The following is a 6,000-nucleotide window of genomic DNA, read 5'->3' on the forward strand; positions in this document are numbered from 1 at the left end:
CTCTACTCTGAAAATTATAGTACTTTGAAGAAAGAGATTGAAGAGGGTATCAGAAAATGGAAAGACAGTCCTTGCTCCTGGGTAGGAAGAACCAACATCCTGGCCATATTTCCAAAACTGCTATATAGATTCAATGCAATCCCAATTGAAATTCCAGCAACATACTTCACAGACCTTGAGAAAACAATCCAAAAATTCATTTGGAACAAGAAGAGATCCAGAAAAGCAAAAGCAACTCTAGAAAATAAAGACAAGGGAGGGGGGTATCACAATTCACAACTTGAAACTATACTACAAAGCCACTGTGATAAAAACAGCATGGTACTAGAAAAGAAACAGATCCGAAGGCCAGTGGAACTGATTAGAAGATGCAGAAACAACTTCAGACATACTCAGCCACTTCATCTTTGACAAAGGAGCCAAACACCCTCACTGGAGAAAAGATATCCTCTTTAATAAATGGTGTTGGAACAATTTGGATTTCAACTTGCCAAAGATTAAACCTAGATCTGTATCTATTGCCATGCACTGAACTAAAATCAAAATGGAATAAAGATCTAAATATTAAAACAGAAACACTAAACCAGCTGGAAGAGAGGTTAGGTAGAACTCTTGAGGACACTGGTGTAGATTTTATGAACAAAACCTTATGTGCACGTGAAGTAGCACAAACAATCAACAAATGGGATGTCTTATTAAAAAACTTCTGCACAGCAAGAGAAACCACCAACTGTGTGGAGACAACCCAAATGTGGGAAATAATTTTCACCAGCTATTCCTCAGAAAAGTCTACTATCTAGAATATAAAAAGAACTTAAAAAATCAGACCTCCCAAATTTAAAGATCCAGTCCAAAAATGGGCATCTGAAACAAACAGGCATTTCTCAGACAAAGAAGTACAAGTAGCAGATAAACATATGAAAAAATGTTCAACATTACTGGTCTCTCAAGAGATGCAGATAACAACAAACTGAGATTCCACCTCATCCCAGAAAGAATGGCTGCTATCATGAAATCAACCAATAACAAAGGCTAGCAGGGTTTCGTGGAAAGTGGAACACTGCTCTACTGCTGGTGGGAGTGTAGACTAGTGCAACCACTATGGAAATCAGTATGGAGATACCTCAAAGAACTAAGATTAGAAGTCCCATTTGATCCAGCTATTCCCCCAAAGAATTAAAAGAATCATATCAAAATGATCTATGTTCACCCATGTTCATAGCTGTACAGTTTGTAATAGCTAAAACTTGGAAGCAGCCCAATTGCCCATCAATGGGAGCCTGGATAAAGAAATTTTTTTTCTAAAATGGAATACTACTCAGCCATAAGAAATTAGTAATTAGAGATATTTATAGGTATAGGTATGCACATTGAGGTGATACTCAAGTGAAATAAATAGGACACAAATGTAAATACCAAATAGTTGCTCTAGTGTGAGAAACTGAAAATGTAAATAAGGACTAAAAAGTATGATAATGTGAAATAGGAAGAAAAAGCACAAAGGGGAAGGGAAAATGGGGAAAGGGAATGGGATTAATGAGAAAACATAAAAAAATGTAAAAAAAAAGTCTTTGTAGAATGGGAGAGAAGGAGGGGGTTGAAGAGAGGGCAGGGGGACGGGGAAAAATAAGAGCCAAGATGGATTATGTAAAGGTGCAAATTTCCAATGATGAATGTTATTACACTGTATACCTTAAATGTACCAATAAAATTAATTTTTTAAAAAGTTTGAAATCCATTTGCAAACTTACTATCATCCTCTGAAAATCAATTTAACTATTCTTTGCATTGTTGGATATCTGCTACTAAAATAGAACCCAAACTTAAGTACTCTTGGGACCTTTCTTAAGGGCAAGCAGGATGAGCTGCAAATTGGAAATTTGAGAGGTAAAAGAAGCCCCATTGGTCCTCTAAAGGGAGTGGGATATTCCATATTAGGAACTGATTTCTTTGAGAAGTACCTTGACTACCTTCATAGCCCTTTCTGAATGGGCAGGTGTATCAGTCTATGTTCACTACAGAAACAAATTTAATATAAGATATATAAATACACCAGGATTTCCAAGATAGGATTATAATGGTTGCTGGAAAGTCATTTGAGGAAGAGTGTAAAAAGGTTTACACACTGGAGATCTGAAGGTTTCAGCTGTGGCAGGATCCCTCCCAAAGGAATGTGATGGGGGCCTTCTCAGAACAAAGCAAGACTACATGACATAATTAGTTCCTAGGTATACATGTAGTTCTAGCATGGCTCTGTAACCTAGACTGTACCCAATCAGGCTGTAGTTAGTGTGCTACCATATAAAGCAAGAACTGTATAAAAGACAAAACTTCACCAAGCTTGGGGCTCAGCCTTTAGACGTGAATCCACCGAGTGAATGACAGCATAAATAAACATTACTTCCTGGAAATACCCTTGGTGTGCCATCTTTCTATGTGAGAATACTGCTACACAGTTAATAGTGGAAGATCTGGAGCTCACTGAAGAATCCTATGGGAGGTGTGAGACTTTTTCAGGAGGCCCAAGAATCTGTGCTGGAAGGCTGAAGAGTCTGTGGACATGCAAGGTACAGTAAAGAGTAGTTCCTCTGAAGAAACACAATCAAGGCTTTCTCCATTGTTCTCCTTTTCATTCCATTCAGGCTACAAGCCTATTGGTGCCACTCACACCCAGGGTGGATCATTGCCTTCAGTAAATCCTTTCAACCACAAGGAAAACTATGGAGAACTACACTAATCCAAAAAGTTGGTCAGTTTCTTACTCATGTTCACACAACAGTTAACTATCATAGTAGGGAAGGCCTAAATCCAGCCTGAGAAGGTATATATTATGAACAATATTTGTGTAAATTCCCCTTATGGTGGCATGTGGGTTAAATCTAATTGCCAGCCCTCCCCAAGGTACCTCCTTCTCCTCTGTAAAGGTTCTAACAAAGGAAATGGGTTGGAATCGCCAGAGTTATTGTAGACACAGTGTGGGAAGCTTTGCAGACCTGTCAGGTGGTTGACTACTCTTAGTCCAATAAAAATTTCAGTGACCATTTCCAATGTAGCATTTCTTCCTTTGTGGAATCATGAAAGGGTTTTATAGTCTTCCGCTATGTCCCTTGAGAAAAGACCAGATTGTTTTCTAACTACTACCAGACACTTTTTAATTCACCTTTGTCCTAAGGTCCATTTATTTATCTTTGGGGCATGGGGATATAGACTGGTTTTAATGGTTCTTTAGGAACTGGGAATAAGGGGCTGCTCTTTGTGTCCCGCCTAATCCAGTCAGCCTTTTCATTTCCTAAGGAGCACTTAGATAGATATGTCTCTTTGGAATGCCTTATAATGCATGACAGTGACCTGTTTGGAAGGATAGCCTCTGGCTGTAGTATTTCCTGCTTGTGCTTTATAGATGATTTCATATTTGTATATCATATTAATTTTTTAAATGTGTTAGACTCAGGAGCAGGAAAGTTCATTTAAATTTTAATGGAAAATTAGGATTAAACCAAGACATGAAAATTGGTAGAATATAGTTTGGTTATTAAGATATTTACAATCTAATGGGGGCAAATATGACCAGCTTAATTTTGTGTGCTTCCTTATGCATGCTCTCGTGATATTTAGAGATAACTTAAATAGCATACTTTGTAAGTCTATAGCCAGCTGGAAGGAAGAAAAACTGTTAATTTCTTTTAAAGAGAGTATTCTGAGCAATTCTAGGGTTAACACTTTAATGTCACATAGATGTTTTTCTTGTCTTCAAGTCAATTTCCTCCTTTTTCCACCTGAGTAATCACTGCTACCATTTCCCAATTTCCACAATGGTAGCTGTTTTTTGTTTTTTGTTTTTTTCTTTAACATTAAACAGGACTTTGAATCTTGGGAATGAAGCATGAGGGAGTTACAACATAGAGAACCTCAGGCTACATTTGCGTCCCAATTTCAACCCCTACACAAAGCCACCCAGCGGATACCTCTTCCTACCTAGCAGCTAGCTAAAAACCAGGGACAGCTTATTCCTTGTCGGAGGTAGGAGTTTTGAGTGAGTGCCTCTTTCCTAGGGATCTAAAGAATGGAAAATTACAGGGCATGGTTCATCTCCTTATCTTTATTCCCAGGGTCTGACTAAATTTTAGAAAGATCAATAGTGGTACAATTCACTTCCCTTGGGTAATGTTTTAGCTCTGGCCATAGGTCAGTAATTTTACTCAGTCTCAAACTTTCTCAAAGACAGCAGAACACTATCATTCAACAGCCCATTTCCCTTCATCTGTATTATTCATTTTTAATTAACTAGTACTGAAGAATATCCTAAGAAAATCAGGAATTCTATTTCTTCTGCAATCCAATGCTCCCCAGCCCCTGCAGGTAATTGTTCAAAGGGCAACATAGGCAATGAGAACAAAATTTAGAGGTAAGCAAACTGTAAAGTCACATATTTCTTTCTTAAACAGTTTTCAGACTTACAACTGCATCAAGAACAAACTATTCATAGTTCAAAAGAACCTAATTTCTTACCCAGAATACCTGATTTTCCCCAGTTCCTTTATGAGAGCATTCAACGAACAATTAGGGACAGATGGATTTAAAAAAAATATCTATTATTTAGTAGCTGTCTTAAAAGGAAAAGGTTACTTGCAACTTATAGAAACTAATAAAGTATTTTCTAAATAATGAAAAAAAAGAATAAGATAAGACTACAAGAGCAAGAAGCAATTTAAATATGTTGAGGGACCATTTTCATCTTCAGAATTAAGGATCATTTTAATCTTACATCACTGCCTTTTCTCTTTTACTTTCCTTTTTAGTTTTATTTTAGGATTCCCTATTTTTAATGTTCATACAGAGATTTCTTTAACTGAAATACCGAAGTTTCTCTGGTGTAAAAAACTATAACAGTACACAGGATCCTAATGAGATAATTAAGAATGTGAAATAGGAAGTAAAGGGCTAAAGGTGTAGGGAAAGTGGGAAGGGTGGGGGAAAGGTAATAAGGGAGAGGAAAAAAATATGAGAAACTGAAAAAATGGAAGTAAAGTGTTTTAAATGGGGAGGTGAGTAGGGGGTGAAGGGAAGGCAGGGACAAGGGGAAAAAATGAGAATCAAGACCTATTATGTAAAGGTACAGAATCCCAATGATGAATGTAACTGTACTGTATACCTAGATTGTACCAATAAACTCAATAAAAATAAAAAAACAATTACTCCCAGCAGCTTTCACCACCTTTCCTCCCAAATTTAGGGTTTCCTGTGAACCAGAACACTTCTTTAATAAGCATATTTAAAACAAATGCTTTAGGGCGAAGAAAAGGTACGTAAGGCATGCTCAAATGCTGTCGTGCCCACCTCACCTCCCCCCCAAAAAAGTCTAATTTCCTCGCCTTCGCCATTTACATACATAAGGTTTATCCTGTCTCACTAAGCGCTGCGGCTGTTTCCTGTTTTACTGGAAACTCCTCCCTCACGAACTGATTCATCTCCACTCCTAATGGCAGCACAACGCTTACCAAAATGAATGGATTTGTAGAAAGGAGGCGGAAAAAGGGTTAGGTTTTTTCGAGATGTTACTTGGAGAGCTAAAATGGTTACAAAACAACAAAACGCACTCAAACCTGGACAGATGCTCACTTTCAATGGGTTCTCAAATAAGGGTCAGAACTGCACATTACGCCCCGCCCACCGGCAACAGACGTGAAATCTCCTTCTGGAAAACCGGAAATACCCGGTCACGCCCGCGCATGCGTGTGTCGGTCATCTAGCACTCCCTACACCAGGTCATCCAGCGGGAAAGCCGGGGAATTTAGGCCTTCGTTTCCGGATTCAGGCCAAACCCGCGCCCCACGCTCCCACGCATGCGTCCTCTCTTGCGCCTAACTCTCTGAGGCGGGGCTAAAAGAGGATTTTCTTTTCCTTTTCTCTTGCTCCCGCCCCCCTCTCCTTCCCCCCCTGCCACGTACTAGGCCTGAGCTTTCGCTAGGCTTGTTGGGTCGGTGCGATTGGCCCGGCCGA

The 6,000-nt window shown here is 38.9% G+C and overlaps 1 long non-coding RNA gene across 1 annotated transcript in view; it reads right to left on the reverse strand.

Annotated features, from left to right (window-relative positions):
* Window positions 1-5,686, reverse strand: part of LOC117283234 — a 95,770-nt gene extending 90,084 nt beyond the window's left edge. Inside the window, exon 1 of the long non-coding RNA XR_004514209.1 lies at window positions 5,604-5,686. This is a non-coding gene — a long non-coding RNA (uncharacterized LOC117283234). The remainder of the gene's footprint in view (window positions 1-5,603) is intronic.
* Window positions 5,687-6,000: the final 314 nt, after the last annotated feature.

This window comes from Fukomys damarensis, unplaced genomic scaffold (genome assembly GCF_012274545.1).
Source record: "Fukomys damarensis isolate Sample0158 unplaced genomic scaffold, DMR_v1.0_HiC HiC_scaffold_24, whole genome shotgun sequence".
Classification (NCBI taxonomy): Eukaryota; Metazoa; Chordata; class Mammalia; order Rodentia; family Bathyergidae; genus Fukomys; species Fukomys damarensis.